At 45.7% G+C, this 19,284-nt stretch overlaps 1 protein-coding gene across 1 annotated transcript in view; it reads right to left on the bottom strand.

The window, feature by feature from the left end:
- The window catches only part of OGFOD1 (2-oxoglutarate and iron dependent oxygenase domain containing 1), a 214,463-nt gene that overhangs the window by 79,084 nt on the left and 116,095 nt on the right, over positions 1 to 19,284 (bottom strand). The window lies entirely within an intron of this gene.

The following is a 19,284-nucleotide window of genomic DNA, read 5'->3' as shown; positions in this document are numbered from 1 at the left end:
TAAAGATAATGAGTTGGGCGAGCTGCGCACAACAAGACGCGCGGCCGTCATTATTTAATGTTAAAAAAGACAAGTAAGCAGTAGAGCTTGTGAAAAGCACAGCGCTCTAAAACAGAAATAACATATGTGAAATCGGACGGCCCCCAGATTGCATGCGAAAGCACAATGCGTTGTGTGTAAAAAGTAACCTGACCCACGAGGAATGCAGCTGCCACCCTGCACGCCGCTGCTTGCTCCCGAGAGCAAAGCGCCGTGGGAGCGAACATTACAAAAGAGGTGGGACATGCACCCGTCTTTAGCCATTTGCGTGCTTTAATTATTGAAAGACATACGCAAAACCCAATCCAATGTGTGGGAGGAGTTAGACCCACACGGAGTAGACACAAGGAGCCTCGCAGAGCAGCGCATGAGCGCTGCTAGGCTCGACCTAAAAAGGAGCCAAAACGGTTGTAAATGCACTCCAACAGAGAGCTAGAGTAAGTTCAGCACCACACATGGACACTCACAGGTACTGGAGCACCTCCCCACAGAAAATAATGGAGTCAGGGGCTTAAAGTAAAACCATGTAGGAAATAATGTTAAATTAAATTCACTAATTTAAATATAAAATATAAACATTTAAATGATTGCTAAGAAAACTAGAAATAAAACGTTTTAATTTGTTAAAATATTTTAATAATGTTTTGAAATTTCTAAATAAATGTAACATTGTGTTCAATAATTAATTACTATTAGCTATATGTATCACTTTATGTTTTAAAACTTCAATAAAAAGAAAAAAAAAAAAATTAACAGTAAAGAAACAAGGCAATACAATCATTACAAATGGTGAAGCGTCCTGTGAGGAAGGAAAGCATACAACTTTGATACAATCAACAATACGGGATGGGGAAAGCAAGGGGAATTGCAAGTGAGGAGGCATTTTAGCTAAAACAGTAGTAGGAATGTCGGGTCAGGGGGAAGGTGGAGTGGTCACGACGTGTGTGAAGGGAGGTGTACATATTTCACCACAATAGGAGTTCCACTGGCCCCAGACTTTCCCCCATTTTTGGGGCCTGCCACGTGCCACGTATGTTGTCTTCTCTCTAAACATACACCAGTCCATGTTTTCCTTCCATGCCAGAACAGTGGGCGGCCTCTGAGAACCACACAATTGCGCAATATCTCTCTTGGCAATCATATTCCCGAGGGTCGCCCACTGAGTCTGAGCCACATCATAGTCCGTCGGCTCCCAAACATTCAACAAGCATCTCCTAGCTTCAGGCAGCAACGCAACACCCGTGACCTCTTCCATAACCGCATGCACTCGGTTCCAATAACGCACAACCGCCGGGCATTCCCAGAGTATATGGAGAAAAGTGCCCAGTAGGCCGCATCCACGCCTACACATCCCGTCCGAGGAATATCCCATACTAATAAGGCGAGGACCAGTCACATAGATCCGGTGGAGGATTTTAAGTTGCACAAACCGGAGACGAGCCGGAATTGCAACCTCCTTCGGCGAAGTTACCGCCGACTGCCAGTCTTCATCGTCCAACTCCAGACCATCGCCGGTCCAGGCCTCTCTGAGACGGTCTAAGAGGTCAACCCGATTATTTATCAACTTTTTGTAGATCAGCGAAATTGTACTGTCGGGGACGTATCTGTCCAGTACCCGATCTTCAAGTGGGGATGCCTCCGGGATAGTGGTACCCGACGGAAAAACCGAGGTCAGCGCGTGGCGAACCTGCGCATAACGGAAAAACTCCCCATCACTCAACTCGTATTCCACCTTCAACTCCTCAAAAGTCTTGACCCGGTCCTTGACCAAGACATCATTCACTCTGCATATAATAATCACGTCCCACCTATCAAAGCCTTTCGTCTTCCACAGGGAGCCAAGCCTCTCGGATGCGTAAAGTGGAGTCGCTAGAGTCAATCTATCCTTCCATCCCATTGCAGCATTTGTGCGATACCATGCTTGCACCGCTATCTTAGTTGGACCCGTGAGCATTTTCCCGGCAGATTTTGTATAGAGCACCCTGTTGTAATCCCCGCCAGGCAAGAGCCACTTGTCCATTTCGAACGCGAGGTTCGACGCAGGACCATACATACCATGATTAATCGCCCCCAGCTGGGAGGCCCAATAATAGCGCCTAATATCTGGGAGAGCGATTCCACCATCGTACCAGGGGAGTGTCAGCTTGGCAAGGGCAATGCGGGATCGCCCGCCCCATATCAGTTGCCTCTGTAGACTTTCCACCTCTCGAAAGTAGCTCGCTGGGATAACGTCAAAAGTATTTTGTAACGCATATAAGAACCGGGGCAGTGACATCATCTTAAATAATGCTGCTCGGCGGAAGTTTGCGCCATGCCACAACATCAGTCCTTAGGCGTTGAAGCGGGGGGAGCAAGTTACGCTCATAGCGGACGACAGGATCTAGGGCAATAAAGACCCCCAAGTATTTAAATCCCGCCTGCACCACCTGAATGGGACAACCACGCGGCAAGGGAGGAGATTCACCCGAAAGGACATATACACAAGACTTAGACCAGTTAATTACAAGGCCGGAATTCTTCCCGAAAGAATTTAAAACATCAAATAACACTATCAGCGACTTCCGAGGTGACGTGAGGTACAACAGGATATCATCCGCGTAAAGTGACACTCGGTCTTCAAAATCCAGGGACCACCGAATACCTTTCATCGATGGCTCCGCCCTCAGCCAGGCTGCCAAGGGTTCCAAGGCGAGGGCAAAAAGAAGCGGTGACAACGGACACCCCTGGCGCGTACCCCTTCCGAGGGTAAATGGCCCAGTATCACTTAATTATTGATATATAATAAGAACATTTATTTTCAAATAGGTGGAATATTTTTTATTATAAACTTTGGAAAAAATATTTTCATTTAATTAATTCATAAAGTTGTTTTAAATTTAAAATAAAGATAATGCTGTAACTTGTATTGTTCTACAATTAAAATAAATATCTAAAATTAACATTAGTATTTAACATAAAAATATATTAATTTCTTTTTTCTTTGAAATCTTTCTCTGTACTTTGTCATATGGATATCTCCAGCCTGGTGGCCATGATATCTGCCTAGTTGTAAAAACCTACAAATAGTAACTTTTCCCACATAACACTTTTGAGTAACTTTACAGTTAGAAACTGTGAATAGGCCAAAGTAGCAAAGATGCACATGATTAAATCTATACATGTAATTTACCTTTGTTGAATAGGTATCTATGTTCTTTATAGCAAATCAAAGCTTCTCACATTTATAGCCGTTCATTAAACAAGGGTCTCTTGGAAACCGACATTATCCCATGCCCAAAGTAGATTCTGAAGATGAATGCAGAGGATTTTGGAATCTCAGCAATATTTTATGGGTAGCATAGTCTCCAGTGGCGTTTTTTCTACCTTGAACTGTTGCATTACAAAGATGACTTACCTTCCCATTTGTAACTGGTAAATGGGTCAAGGAAAGTGTGTTTACTTGTCATTCCGAGATCCCCAAAATGGTCCCTTGCCGTAGAAGCAAGAACATGGATGACCATTCTTATGGGTTTGGGGGAGAACACAAGGGGTAAGATTACAACAATCCTTACTGGCGTCCATTGGATACCAGCAAGCTAGATACATAATTTTATGGCAGTCTGGCACACAAGGTCATTTGTCTTAAGAAATGTAAACTCTACAGACCACACGAAGTCGAGAGAGCAAGAAAAGACACACTGCATAATGGCCCAAAATTAAAGAAGTCTAGAAAGGGTAGAACACTTTTTTCTGTATAGGGCTAAACACTGCTGAAGCAAGGCACATCTGGTATCTTCCTTTTGAACAATAAGTAGGTCTGGTAAATGACCGTAGTCTTACTTAACACTGCTTCCTTATTGCCGTGCGATAGCACAGAGTGCAAGGCAAAGGCTCAGATTTCTTTCTCTCAGGATACAGAGCTCTTTATACGCTTGGGAGGATGACATCCTACCAGACCAGTCTCTTGACAACCAGGGCTATACCTTGGTAGAAGAGCTTCAGGGACTTGATCATCCATGGCAACAAAGGAAACAACTAACTCAACAACTCTGCAATCCATGTTAACAGGACCCATCATGTTTGAAACCTGAGGCAATAGTGGCATAGTGTGTGAAAACATGAGACTGCTTTTACTAATTTAAAGTAAATAAAGAATTCAACATTGTGGATCACAAAAGAGTGTTGAAAGGTGTGAACCCCCACCCCATATGTGGATATGCATCCATTGTGCACCTCACCCTCAATTGCAGTTACAGTATTGGACCCTGTAGGTGTCAGTACACGGTTAGTAATAATTTCATGCTACTCCATCTGACTGTCGCAGTTATTAAATCATCGTGATTGACTACCAGGTAATGTAACTTGGAAAATGGAGGAAATAAAAGCACCCACATCTTAACCCATTTCTAAGGGGTGTGTGCGTATAAATAACCATCTACTGTAGTTGCACAGTTGCAAAAGGCACTAACACCTTATCTTTTGGTTAGAACTCAAATTATGTAGCAGGTGGTCTCTTTAGAGGAAACACTAAATAGGTGACACACACATGAAATCCCACTAAGATTCAGAAGGCATGGATTTTCAGCCATAATAATAAGGCCCCAGAAAGGTAATGGTACAATGAGGATATTTTTATTAAACGTAATTGTTATCAGTGCTAATAGTCTGAAACACCCAAGCAACAATGTGACTGAAACAGAACGTCCTTCCCTGCCTGGGATGCTTTATTATGGTTTGTAAGTCTGTTGGGATGGGAATGCCTCCTGCACGGTGTATAGTTGTGTCCCTTGCCCATATGAGAGTATCTGCTGTCCAGGTTTTGGATTTTTGCTCCTGCCTCGCACTAAACTAGTGTATGCATGAAGGTCTAAGCTCGCGGTTGACTAGAGTCTTGTCCTGGATCTGGAGAGGGGCACCATGAGAGCCCTCAACAGTGACAAAGGACTACTGTCCTTGTCACAGGTTCAAGCATGTAGCGCGGTAGCAGTAGCATATCATGTTCTGTAGCATTCATGGCGTGGCCAGAACTTTTTATTCGCATCACAAGGGTGGAGGCCTTCCACTGACAGTCAAGTGATGAAGGAGTTGTACTTAACCCATTTGAAGAGCCATAGTAGGCCATGGGTTGGAACAGGAGAAGTAAACTTCCTCAGCCCCCCACGATCCTGGCCAAGTAGCCACTGCTTGCCCCATGGCCCCCAAATGGGGAGCAACAACGACAGACATGACCAATCATTTGTGGATGGGGCTTTCTCAGTATAAGAACGTGTTTAGTTACATCAAAATGCCTTATTGTGTCTAAGTAAGATGAATGAGAAAAACAAATCAAGACATTCTCCTCTGGTGCTTTGCTTTATGCCTTATTAACCCATGAGCACGTGTCAACACAAACTCCTATGTTAGCTAAATAACAAGAAAACATATCACAAACACGCAAGTAAGTACATTTATGCACTTAACCGCGGCACAGGACACATGTCATTAACTTTTATACGGTTAACTTGAGCTGTCCTCTGCGCTCTGTGTGACCTTTTATGTACAACAAACACTTCGAGTAAAAGGTAGTTCAAAGTTAGTTTCAAACAAGCTTGTGGATGACAAAAATAGAGCCTGTGAATATTTTAGCTGTAGATTTCTTGAAAATGTATGCCTCTAGTGATGAACGTGGATCCTAGCACCGAGATCACAAGTGCATGGATGTATGTGTGTGATGAGCAAGTTATACCTGGTTTGCTGTACGAGTGAACCAGTGTGGCAATGGCCTCTGGATTCCATTTTGGGAACTCTGGCCTCTTCTACACAAGATGGAAGTTACTTTCCCAGACAGACTAAGAGTATTACTGACATTCCGGAGACTGTAAGGATGAAACGTAGTCACTGAAGTGGGGAAAAAGGAGACTGGTACCCTGTTAGAAACTCTATTAGATCTTTTGATGAAGAGGGCTAATTATTACGCACACTAGAGACTGCCATTTAGTGTATGGTATGAGTTACGTGTGGGACTGCATTACTTGCTGTCAGGATGTGAAGGATTTTTTGATAAGGGCGAGCCTTTCGTTTCTTCCTAATAACGGTCAGGTGTGGCTATCATAATCAAGTCCAGACTGCTCACACCTCTGTGTGCCTCTGTTTTGGGTGCTCCAGCCTGGTGACGACCCTGCATTGAAGAGCATCACTGAAGACAAATGAAGAGTGTGGAAGATAAACTGAGAAGGACAAATGAAGAGACAATCGACTCAAACTGGATCTGAAAATGCAGTGAGAACACACATTTCCGGTCTACTCAACCTGTATAAGAGTGGGAAGCTGAAGACCCATTTGATATTCCACTTCCAAGTTCTCTCTGACCAAAAAAGGGGGTGCTCCACAGAGTAATCAGAGAAGACTACTGCGCAACCAGAGCCGGGGGCTGTCTAAAAACAAGCTTCCCAATGTAAGGGAATCTCACCTAGAGTCTGACCTGGAAGAAGGGCTGTTTTCCCAGTTCTGGAAGAGGGACAAAATCGCCAGACTTGAGCAGGGGCTATGAGGATCTGAAAAAATGTGTGACAAAACCTATCATGGTCTCTAGATATTAAAGTTAGGGGGCACTCACGCCCATCAGATGAGGAAATCTTCCCCTAAGGAGTAGTGGCCACTGCTGTGAAGTCATCAGGCTTTTCCATGGACAGTGGAGGAGCTTACTCACTGTCTCCTTGCATCAATAGATGGATGATGGAGCAATCAGAGTCTATATCATCATGGACATGAAAGAACTGAAATCTGCCTTTAAGCACCTTGAGTCTTGGATGGCTTATCTTTTTAAAAATAAGTCTAACAAAGAATTTGCCCTCCACACAAGTACCAGCTGTATCTTAACAACTCACTATTTGTTACTCAAGTTTCTTTCTGCGTCACTGAGTCAGCCTAGTCTCAATTCATCCAGAATATCAATATGTCAATTGTCAAGCACATTTCCTAGAAGGTGTAGGCCTGTAATTGTCAAGTTCATCTTGTTTCTGACAATTTGATTTAATCAGCTTTCACTAGTCTGCTCTTGCACCACTAAGACTGGATCTCCATGCTGCATCCTGGCCTGCAAGTAGCACATTGTGATCTGAACACATACCCTTTCCCTGGAAGGAGCTTCCTCAGATTTAGATGCATTATAGCTGGGTCACCGAAAGCTCAGTTTAAGTCATCACAACAGTTTGCCTTCTCCAAGGAGAGAGGAGGATCAAAACCCAGGGAAAAGCAACATAAACCCAGTAAAAATAAATGACTGAATGCCCAACTTCTAATTTAAATGAAAACTGCAATAAAAAAAATTATCTATAAAGGAAAATAAAAATGTTCGGATAAGAAATCAAATTACAGTTTACATATGCAGTGATAATTGTTCTCAAATGCGGTGCTCTCCGGTGGGAGTTTTAATATCTTCATGCCAGGAATCCTCTGTTTAAGCCTGGAGAGGGAACACGTTGCAAATGTCCAGAAAAAACTTGCCTTTCCACTCCAATGATGCCAAAGGAAAGATCAACTCAGCTAAATAATCCACAGAGAGTATCTTTACAGACAGACTGAGAAACCCAAATTATAGAGGATGTGCTTGAAAGGGAGGATTAACAATGTCTAGTGGATTCCAAACCAACACCTTCCCGAGACCGAAATATGTATGATGCTGGCAAGTATTACTTCTGAGAGTGGCCTATGAGGATGTCATCAGTAGTTGAAAAGAAATGTGGTAAGTGGAACAGATACTTTGGCTGTGGACTGTAGTCTTCTACACTGTAAGGATTCACTAGCATCAGTGGTGAGAGGCCCGCCTGAAGGAAAAATATCGAACTGATTGGCTGTGTACTGCCTTCTTGTCAATGCTGCATGTCACCAGATAAATAGCTTATCCAGCACCACAAACCTTGTTTGTTCACTCAGGACTTCATGTACAGAGGTATTTTGTTACTCTAAATCCTGAGATTTGTGGTTGGAAACACATTTATAAAATGCATCAAAGCCCCTTTAAGAAGAAATTCTTTAAGGCTTGTAAAAGGATTTTGCATTCAATTATGAATCTCAAATAAGAGGTGTCATGAAATAAGCACACCCGTATTCGCAATGGAATGGATCAATGTGATCCCAACTAGGGAGGGTGAAACCGGATTCACATAGGCAGATGTTCACACGGGATAGACTTTAGGGGCTTGGGGTGGGTGTTGGCAGGCATGAGAAGCCAACAGTACAGAGAACCGCTGCCTACTCCCCGATATATTCCTTAAGAGAATTTTCTTTTTTAAGCTGCATCATTCCCTTTAATGGAGACAGGCTGTTTAAAAAACAAAATAATAATGCTTCCTAATTGCGAATGCAAATACAGGAAAGGAACCCCCCCCCCTGCACCCCCCATCCTCTCCACTCCCACCACAAACGCACAATTTGACCTATTAGTACAAAGGTCGGATCGCAAATTGGTGGGCTATTGCAGATCCTTGATTGAAGAATACATCAGACTTTTAGCTGTTTGTTTGTGGTTTGTTGGAAAACACACCCAAAAACACCCAGTAGTGCTCTATGTTCACGTGGCATTGGAACAGGACTGAAGGTTTAAGGTGGATAAAAGGAGGGACGAATAAGTAAAAGATTAGGAAGTGCAGTCTTGATAAGACTTCATTTGATATAGTGCTTAAACAGTTCTGGACATTTACAAAGGTGTATTTCTCAGGTCAGTGGCACTCATCAAATGACATTTGAAAGAAAGAAAATAAATATAATCAAAACAACTTGCTAAAAATGTCTTTGGGGGGCGTGACCAAGATGGCGGCCAGCTAGGATGTGCCTCGCGGGAGCTCCAACATGGCCCCAGCTTTAGCATGGTTAATGCCCACCTTCGAAGCCCACTGCATGCGGAGAGGAGAGGGATTGAGATCTGTGGCATGCCCAGACCTCCCGGGGACATCCGGTGTGCCGACACGCGAAGCGTCTGCAGCAGACCCGGAGAGCAGCGTCCAGCCGGCCTGGTGGGCCGAGATCGCGCCTTCCTCACCTGCTGGGACAGAGCCTGAGACGGGGTGGTTGTGCTCCCCGGTCTGCCAGTGGGAAAAGCACATTGTAGTGCGACATCTTGTGCCCGAAGCAATCCTGTAACGCGAGGGAGGAGCAGACGAACATGGGCAGAGCATCTCGGAGAGGCCCGAAGCTGCGTGCCGGCCCAGCTCGCCATGAAGAGCTGCGTGCCTGAGGCCTGGACCCTCGTAGAGGTTGCGGGGTGCGGCCTGGAGCAGAGAAGACGGCGGGAGGCTCCCACCCGCTTCCGTGGGATCTGAGGCCTCGTCAGTAGCCTTGAAGCCCACTGCCAGCCACCCTGTGAGTACTGCCACAAGCAAGGGGAGCGGGGCAATACGCTGCGAGCTCTACCCAGGGACGTAGGCTTAGTCTGCCTGTGGGGCTGAGAAAGGATCCAGCTCACCCAAGAGGACTGCAGCGGAGGACAGAGCGGTCGTGCTCCTTCCGATGAACAGCTGGTGGCTACGGACTAATGCCATGACGACTAGTACCTGGAGCGGCTAGCAGCCCCAAGTAAAGAATTCATAGCAGCAAGTGGGGCAACAGGAAGAAGCCTGGTACGGCAGGCCAGCACAAGCTAGAGGGGTTGCGGCTTTGCGGCAGAGTGCGGCCAAGAATACAGAATGCCTTGAGAGATTCCCCACCGCGCTCTGAGGCGCAAGGGCCCTGCCTGTAGGCCCCGCAGCTCACAACGCCAGGAACCCACCGCCAAGGGCGCTGCAGAGACTGCATGGAGGTTAGCCCACAGGCAAGTGGCCCTGTAGGAGACAGAAGGACTTTGCATCCGGGGATGTGCCGCTCCTACCCGGTCCCCTTCGGAGGGTGCGGGCCAGCATGTGGGGCTACACTAGCACAACTGAGCTGTGAGCCGTTCCTTGGCACAGGAGGTGGTGACCAGAGAGGGACAGACATCGGGGCTGACACCTTAGCACAAGCTGGAGTATTCTGGTCCCACACCATGAGAAGCACCCGGGTGAAAAAAGATCGCTTGGTTAAGGAGATGCTTATGAAACAACCATGGCATGGTTCCAGCGCGACGACGGGGCAAGAAGATGCGGGAACCCTGGGAATCTTGAAGAGACCAACGCTCCAGCCACTAAAGCTTTTATGATCTCACTTTTTGATTCCCTGCGCGGAGACCTCCAGGAGCTCAAGGGCCAACTCGCGGCAGACCTCAAGGAAGTCAAACGGAATGTCGAAGAAATCGGTGAACGGGTATCGACGCTTGAAGATCACGCAAATAGTTGCGACAAAGAAGTAGAGATGATGCAGCAAGAAATCCTACGACTCAAAGAACAGCATATTGAACTACAGGCCCATGAGGAGGATCTATAGAATCGTTCCCGCCGCAACAACGTGCGCATCCGGTGAGTGAAATCTGGGGCCGACGGGGAAGACTTGAGAGGGTTCGTTGCAGCCCTTTTCAGCCAGGAGCCAGGTTTTGGGCACGGAACACCCGGCTGCAGTTAAGATGACAGGGCTCACAGAGTGGGACTACCAAGGGGAGGCAAGGCCCCACCCCCATACATCCTGGTCTGTGTGCATGACTTCCAACTTAAGGAACTTATCATCAAGAAAGTGAGGGAAGCACAACCCTTGCAATTCAGAGGTCATTCCCCTACGCCCTACCAGGATTTGTCCGCTGCTACCCTGCTCAAAAGACGGGACTTCCGTTGAAACAAAATGCACCTGCGAGTGATAGGAATTCCCTTTTCCTTGAGTCATCCCTTCTGCATCATATTTCAATATGAAGGTCAACTGTGATAGATCCACTCGCTTTCGGAGGCTAAGGAGCTGCTGGGACTGTTGGGTCCCGCGTCCCAACAGTGTCAGCGCAAGCCCTCTGCGGGGTCACGACGCAACAGTTATAGGTGGCAGACCGTGGGTAAGTCGGCGGTCGGACACGGCCACCATTGCGAAGGAGAGAAAAGCAGTTATCTCCTCGTTGGCCTCCTCCCCTGTCAGATCCTCACCCTCCTGAACTATCTGCAAAGCGGACTTTGATTAAACATGGGGCGGGACTGGAGCCCGCGCGGGTTCTCTTGTGAGGGATTACTAGGTCTACACACCCCCCCCTCTCAAAGTTTCCTTTACTAACTATGGTCTTCGGAGTCTCTAGCTTTTGTTTTATGCTATCAGATGTTGATGTTTTATTGTTTATGTAGTTGGGGTACTATTTATGTTGGGTTACCTGCACCAGACCTAGAACTGCAAGCTGTCCCGCTGAGCGCATCCCACGGCAACTCCTGTATGCAGGGGATCCCACCTTGCACTGAACGATGATGTCTGGCCCCCATGGGAAGAGATCTTAGGGTTATAAGTTTTAATGTCTGGGGCCTTAATCACCCTGTAAAGCGCTCTGCCATCCTCTCCCTACTAGAGCACATTAAAGGGGACATTTGCATGCTACTTGAGACCCACTTGCTGTCCAAATACACTGGTCGTATGGGCACGCAACGATTTCCTCGTCAATACGGGTCCTCTGGCAATGCAAAGAAAAATGGTGTGGCCATCCTACTGGGTGCAAAATTTGAAGGGAAGGTTCTTTCTACCCTCTATGAAGCAAAGGGCAGGGTCCTGGCACTTAGACTCCAGTCGGGGGGATACCCTTTTTACACTGATTAAAGTCTATGCACCTAATATGCACCAAGAGTCTTTCTTAATCAGAACTCTCTCAGAGGGCCTAGCCTCGCCTGATGCCACCATACTGGTGTGAGGAGATCTCAATCTGGTTATGGACAACGACCTAGATCGCTCTGGCCAGAGGAGTAGACAGGTCGGGGCGCTCTCCCAAATGGTACACAGTGGCTGACTGAGAATGGCCTGTATAATGTTTGGCGACTCAAGCTCCCGGCAGTACGGGACTACTTGCACTACTCTGATGCTCACAAATCTTATGCGCGGGTAGACCCATTTCTTGTCTCTAAAGCGCTATTGCCCAGAGTAAGCGAGACCTCTATAGAACCGGGCTCTTTGTCAGACCATGCATCGATCACCGTCACTATTTAATCAAGCGGGAATATGCGCACCCGCGCGAGGTGGCGTCTGCGGGTTGGACTTCTGCATTCTCCAGGCACTGTAGAAAGCTTACGCGCCAAGTTACTTGCATACTTAAGAATAATGACAAGGGAGACACCCCACTGGCGGCCATTTGGGAAACTCTCAAAATTGTGAGGAGAGGAGAACTTATGGCGATTTTTGAAGCACACAACAAAAAGCGCAGGGTAGTCTGGCAGGGCATTGAACAGGAAGGGAAGGAGTTGGAGGCTATCCACAAGCGTATTGGAGCACCACGGGTTTAGAGAAGAAACGCCTCATCTTAAAACGCTTGGACCTCAATAGGGCGGAATATGCGCTGTTGCGCCTTCGCCACAGGTTTGATCTGATAAGCAATAAGTGTGGGAGAATGCTAGCCCAGAGACTGCGAACCAAAACTATGGCGACTGCCATTTCATCACTTATGCTGCCTTCAGGAGCAGAGGTACACTTATACTCCCAGATAAGCGAAGAGGTCAGACGATTCTATCAGTCCCTATACAGTGAGGATACGTTGGATAGACAAAACACGAGTGCCTATTTGGAATCCAGCAAATTCACACGTCTCCCTGATGGCCAGGCGGCACAGCTTGAGGATTCCATAGGCCTAGAGGAGGTTATCTCGGTAATTGCCAGGTTCTAAGTGGACAAAGCCACGGGCCCTGATGGCTACCCAGCTCTATTTTATAAAATATCCTGTGGGGAACAAGCGCCAATGCTGACGAGGCTTTTTAACTCCTTCCTGGACAGTGGAGCGGTAACAGACTCCATGCCAGAAGCCGCGATCTCATTGATTCTCAAGCCTCACAAGGACCCTAGACTATGCAGCTCCTATCACCCCATTTCATTACACAACATAAATGCCAAAATCTTTGCCGGTGTTCTAGCGGCCCGGCTGAATCCACTAATGGCGGGGACTGATTGATCCAGATCAGGCAGGGTATATCCCCACCTGACAAGGAGGAGACAATACAAAACAACTCCTACACCTTATGGACAGCACTCATTGGTCTTGCAAAGAGGCCATATTCATGTCCATAGACAAGGAGAAAGCGTTTGACAGGGTACAGTGGAATTATTTATTTGGCACACTGCATGGCTTTGGGTTCGGGCGCACTTTATTCACTGGGTTCAGAGCATATAACACACCTTTGTTAGAGTAAACGGGGTATCTTCGGCCGCCTTCCCGATCGCGAGGGGCACAAGGCAGGGATGCCGCTCTCGCCCCTTGCGGAGGAAGTCATCTTGTCTCTCGCTGATCCCCTTTCGTCCCTAACCAAGCTGGTGAATGAATTGGAGTCTTTTGGAAGGATATCGGGGTTTAAGGTAAATTTAAGCAAGTCCCAGGTTCTCAAGTTGTCCTCCCCCCAAGCACATGTCAACCTACTGAAAGCACGGTTTCCGTTGCAATGGACCACTGACCCGATAACCTACCTGGGTATCCTCCTTGCTCCTACGGTATCACGTACGCTGGAGCTGAACTACTCGGTGCTGGATGAACAGACCTCGAAGACTCTAGACGGCGGTCTAGACTTAAACTGGCCTGGTTCGGGCGCATAGCAGCTGTAAAGATGACGATCCTCCCGCGGATTCTGTATCTATTTCCGACCCTTCCCTTGGTACCCCCTACGAAAGCAATGCGCACTCTGCATCTGGCCATACATAAATTTGTCTGGGGAGGTAGAAAGGCGCGCCTGCCCATATTCCAACTGGCACGACCCAAGAGGGAGGGATGGGTGAATCTCCTGCTGATCCATAGATACCGTTAAAGCAAAGGGGTAACCCTGTGTCCCTCAGAACCTGGGCATTAAATTGTTTAAGTAAAAAATGGTTCTGTTGGGTAGGACCAATTCCTTTGGGAGAAAAAACATTAAATGCTATTAACAGCTCTCTGATACAAGTCCAACATTTGAGAAATGAATGCTCAAAAAATTTAGGATTGTATGATCAATCTATTGTATTAAAAGGTTCAATCATTTAATATCCGAATTTTACTCATTCATGGATAAATTACAAAGCATGTCGTGACTGTCAAGAATAAGGTGACTTTCTGGTGAAAAAGTGCTCAGTGAATGACAACATATACAAATTTCTTATATACAAATATATACAGATATTTTCATTGGCCAGATGACAATTCTTAACCAAGGATTCCTAGGGATTTTATCGGGATCCTGGTCTTTCTGGGCCCATGATGTTCGTCGACGTTTCGCACTGAGATGAGAGGAAGTTAACGCCTCCGTATGCCCAGCAGTAATCTACCTGCTGACGAGAACTGATCGGCCTTCGCGGCGCCAATTGATTCAGGCTGAGATTCGCCTGCCTGACTCCAAACTGTCCCCCACCTGTCTTGATAAAGACCCGCCGCGACCACCAACCGGGGCGCACCAGGGTCGAAACGTCGACGAACATCATGGGCCCAGAAAGACCAGGATCCCGATAAAATCACTAGGAATCCTTGGTTAAGAATTGTCATCTGGCCAATGAAAATATCTGTATATATTTGTATATAAGAAATTTGTATATGTTGTCATACACTGAGCACTTTTTCACCAGAAAGTCACCTTATTCTTGACAGTCACGACATGCTTTGTAATTTATCCATGAATGAGTAAAATTCGGATATTAAATGATTGAACCTTTTAATACAATAGATTGATCATACAATCCTAAATTTTTTGAGCATTCATTTCTCAAATGTTAGACTTGTATCAGAGAGCTGTTAATAGCATTTAATGTTTTTTCTCCCAAAGGAATTGGTCCTACCCAACAGAACCATTTTTTACTTAAACGATCCATAGATACCTACAAGCCTCCCATCTTCGCTATATTTTAGTATGGGACCGCCCTCTATCCAAAAACATTGGACCTTCATGGACCAGGCAGTAGCAGGAGCAAACATCTGGAGGGAATTGTGGCTACCTCGTAGGCTGAAAGCATGGGGCCTAAACTCCTCCCTGGTCACAGCGGTGACACTTTAAGTCTGGGACACAGTGGCACTCAAGAGAGGGCTTACAACATTCCCCTCCCCAATGACCCAGATTGTAGATACCCCAAATTTCCCACCAGGCTGTAAGTTAAGTCAGAGGTCGCCCATCGCTGGAGAGAAGCTGGTTGTAAATGCTTGGGCTCCCTAACTGATGACCTACCCGATACTGACGGGTTCTATTACCAACAGCTATGACACTGGGCAACTTCGGTGGCCTATTTGCCGCATGTCTCTCGCTGACTTACCCTTTTTGAGTTGTGGCTAATGCGCAAGAAAGATGATAAACACATTATTTCGGGGCTCTATTCTCTGCTTGCAGCTGGCCAGGGTGGGAAGAGCACGAAGAGTCAGCCACGTTGGGAGGGGGAACTAGAGAGGGCCCTTTCAGATAAGGAGTGGACGAACATTCATTAAAGGGCGCATCACACTACCTATAACACTACTGGAACAGAGTCTGCGTTTAAGGTCTATCATATTGGTACCTTACGCCGGCACATATCCACCGATGGGACAAAAACCACACAGAGAAATGCTGGCGGGGCTGTAGGTTGGCCGGTTCACTGGTGCACTTACTCTGGCACTGTCCGAGGCTAGAACGATTTTGGGAGAAGGTGTTGAATGACGTAGACGCTGCCTTTGAGACTGAAATTCCCTGTTTTCCGTCATACACACTACTAGGGCTTTCAAATGCGCCAACGTTCCCTCTGAGCTCACTATGGGGCAGGCAAATGACGTTGGCATTATTAGCAGCGCGGCAAGCGATTCTAGCGAATTGGGGCACTTCTACAGTACCAGACCACACGGCTTGGTTACATAGACTCTGGTCGATCCTAGCCATGGAACGCCTTACGTTACTGCAAGATCACAAGGGCGAAACTTATGCAGAACTCTGGACTCCTTTCATATCTTTATTATCTAAAGAACTTAGAGAAGTTATGTGCCCCAAATTACTACAAATCCTACTTCTGATTCCGGTGACGCAGGACAAGCTATTACCCCACACATAGTGTGGTGGATCCTAGGGCGGAAGCAGGCTATTGGGGTTGAGTGTCTCCATACAATCCAATAGGACATGGTGCAGTTGCCCATTCCCTTACTCTTTTCTTTTGTTGTTGAGGGTGGGCGGGTTCTCATTTTTGTCGCTCTATTTGCTATGTTCCTGTAGTGAGGTTAATTTTGTTCTTAGGTAACCAGATAGACTTCGACAATCCAGACATCCCTGCCAGTCTCCAGGTTGTAGGCATTGAAGCAGTGTAAATGTGTTACATGCATTTATCCAATGCTGCCGGCCAAGGTGGTTGTAGGCTTCAGCTGTGTATTGTCGATTGTGGGTCTCACAAAATGAATAAAAAGATGTGTTCCATAAAAAAAAGCTTTTGCAGATTAAAAGGAAATGTGTAAAACCTGCTTGCAGAAAACATTTCAACACTGCAACCTGCAAGTTTAAAGATTAAACAGTCACAAATGGAGGTATCCTTTTTACACATGCATGAGGTAAAAAATCTAAAGGCTGAATAAAGAGTGAGCATCCACAAATTTGTTGAGAGTTAGAGGTACCTGTGGCACCAGTGAATCAATGTTAAAATGCCATTAAAATAGGCTAAATAGGTAGTGTCTCTCTCTGCCAAGATGGCTTCAACCTCCTGCTGCTGAAGGCCAGAGGCAGGGCGGCAGAAGAGGAGGGAAATACTCTGGTAGCTGGGGTGTCACGAAAGGAATACTAAGCAATCAGGATACAGAGAAATGTGTGCTTGGCCCTGGAGCTAATAACATGGTGGTGACCAGAAGGAGACACATGAACTCTCCTGGCCCGGTCAGATAGAAACTTGAAAATCCGGCTACTAGGTGGCACATTCAGTGGTTGGTGTAGTGTGGCACTGAGATACAGCAGCTGCACCAGGAATAGAGGTGGTGTCTGTGCGCACAGTCAGGATTTTGTCCCCTAACCACCCTAAGGACGTTAAATCAGCTCACAGAACAAAAGTGGTGGGCCCTTAAGACTCCATCTACAGCAGTCATGCTCCCTAAGGAAAACTCCTCATTCGGCCTTCCTCTGTTCAGAGGTAAGATAGATGGGAATCATATCTCCGTTGTGAGAGATCAGCAGTTGGCCACCATGAGCTCAGAGGGCAAGGCAGCAGATAAGGGAATGGTGCTGGTTCCAATGAAGGACAAAAGGCAGCTAAAGTCGGTCACTAAAGCTGCAGCTACGAAAAAAGACAAACTGTTGCATGGATTCAAGATTCACAACTTCACAAACTTGAGTTTGGCTACCCTGAGATGTTGTAAAACTTTGCAGCGTATCAAAAATGAGCTTTTGACACCTGGGTGAGAGAGTGCTATGGTATGCAGAGTGACTGGGGGCCTGTGAGGGGGAAATATCTTCATGTATTCAGACCCAGACACCAACCAGATCATGGATTATCATCATTGAGAAGTGTTATGTTGGGCTGAAGTAGAGCTGATGGATTATAGTGGGTGAAGCAGGTGTACTAAATTCAAAGAGTGGTGCTGATGAAGTTATGGTTACATGTTATTGAGCTGCATATCATATGATCATAATAATGATTCAGAGTTTGACAAGCCCTGAAGTTTTGAATCCTAATAATTATATTTCCTGTTTTTTCCTCTAACCCCACCAAACCAGGCAGAGGGATCTCTCAGTAGAAGTAGAAAGGAGTTCAAATTTGTGGTGATTACAATATTCATAAACAGCGATCTGGCGTCTATGTATTTGTTCCATTTTAGAGGGAGATTTTACTTATGGATGATAGTGTCCTTTACTCTATGTTAAACTGTACAGAATAAATGATTTATTCCTAAATGTAAAAACTACAGCATCAGAAGAAGGTACTAGTATGACATATTGTAATCATAGACTGCATTTTGAAAGACAACAGATGCAAAGTTCCCGGTCACTGAAGTAGTACTTCCTCGAAACCAGGAAAGCCCAAGGTCATTGGTTCATTAGTGCACTAATGACAATTTTTTTTTTTTCCATCTGTTTGGGGAAATGGTGTCAATGGTTTAATACATTTCTACTACATACTGAACACCTTCAATCAATCAAGACTCTATGCAAGTTGACAAATGGCACATGAGAGAAATACTAGAAAACCTGAATAGAGAAATGAATGCATTCTGAACTTGAAACACTGGAAAACTTTCTGAGGTTGCTGTGTGTTTACAAATGTAATTCATTCATTCTCGGAGTACAAATTGTTAAGAAGACCCAATCAGCAATTTAATTTAGCTTCTACATTTGCTTAATAAATCAGACTGTAGACCTTTTACTTTTTATTTACTACTAGCGTATTAGCTGTAACATGAATTCAATCATCTCTATACACAGAATTGTTGGACATCTTCTGTACTTTGAGTCACATGCTTGTCTGTCATTTGGTTCCAAGGGGAGTACCTACCAGTAGAGGCAGGGGGTTTTATGACTTGCGGGCTGAGAGGAAAGTTTTTAAGTACAAAAGGCTAGCCTATTAGAAAACATTTCAAGATCGTCTTTACCAGGGCAGAAATTAGTGCACTCAGCAGGGCAGCTGAATGGGGAACATGCTGGACCTATTAGTTGTGATAACGTTGCACATGCGTAATGGCAGAGTAGGATATGCATTGTTTCGCAAAGTATTTTCAACTGTATTCCAGCTCTTACGTTAACTCTATGCTTTTCAGTGCTGTGACCAGCATCTCTTTTTTAAGCAAGTGGTAAGCCTAGCCACTAACGTGGTCTTTTTCAAAACAACCTGGGGGCAATTATAGGTGTTTCTTATTAATGGATTTCGAGGTTCATTATCGTGATAATCAAGCGTTGAGTGGGATTGAGCTTGTGAAACAGTAAGTGTGTCAATTCGGAGAACCACTTTGGAACTGTTCAAGTGGGAGGCTCTTCTAACCATCCACCCCTCCAGTGTGTCAAGTCTGAAGGCCCAAGGACAAAGCTGATTATTGTTCATGGGACTAAAGTGTTTAAGGGAGATCACAGCACAGTTGGCACAGAAGTTGACTGAAAATCCCTTGCTTCCAAGCAGGTTCATGTAATGTGAAAACAGTGGAAGAGAATATAAAGAATCTCTAGAGATGAGGGGGCAACAGAGTCTAAGATCATGCTTCCAAATTTATCAGACTTTCTCAGCCACTGAGGAGTGTCTAAACTATTTGATGAGAGAGATGTAGGCTTGATGAAGAATTAC

The sequence above is a fragment of the Lissotriton helveticus genome, chromosome 12 (genome assembly GCF_964261635.1).
Source record: "Lissotriton helveticus chromosome 12, aLisHel1.1, whole genome shotgun sequence".
NCBI lineage: Eukaryota > Metazoa > Chordata > Amphibia > Caudata > Salamandridae > Lissotriton > Lissotriton helveticus.
The sequence above is the reverse complement of the archived record's forward strand: the minus strand, read 5'-3'. Positions and strand labels throughout refer to the sequence as shown.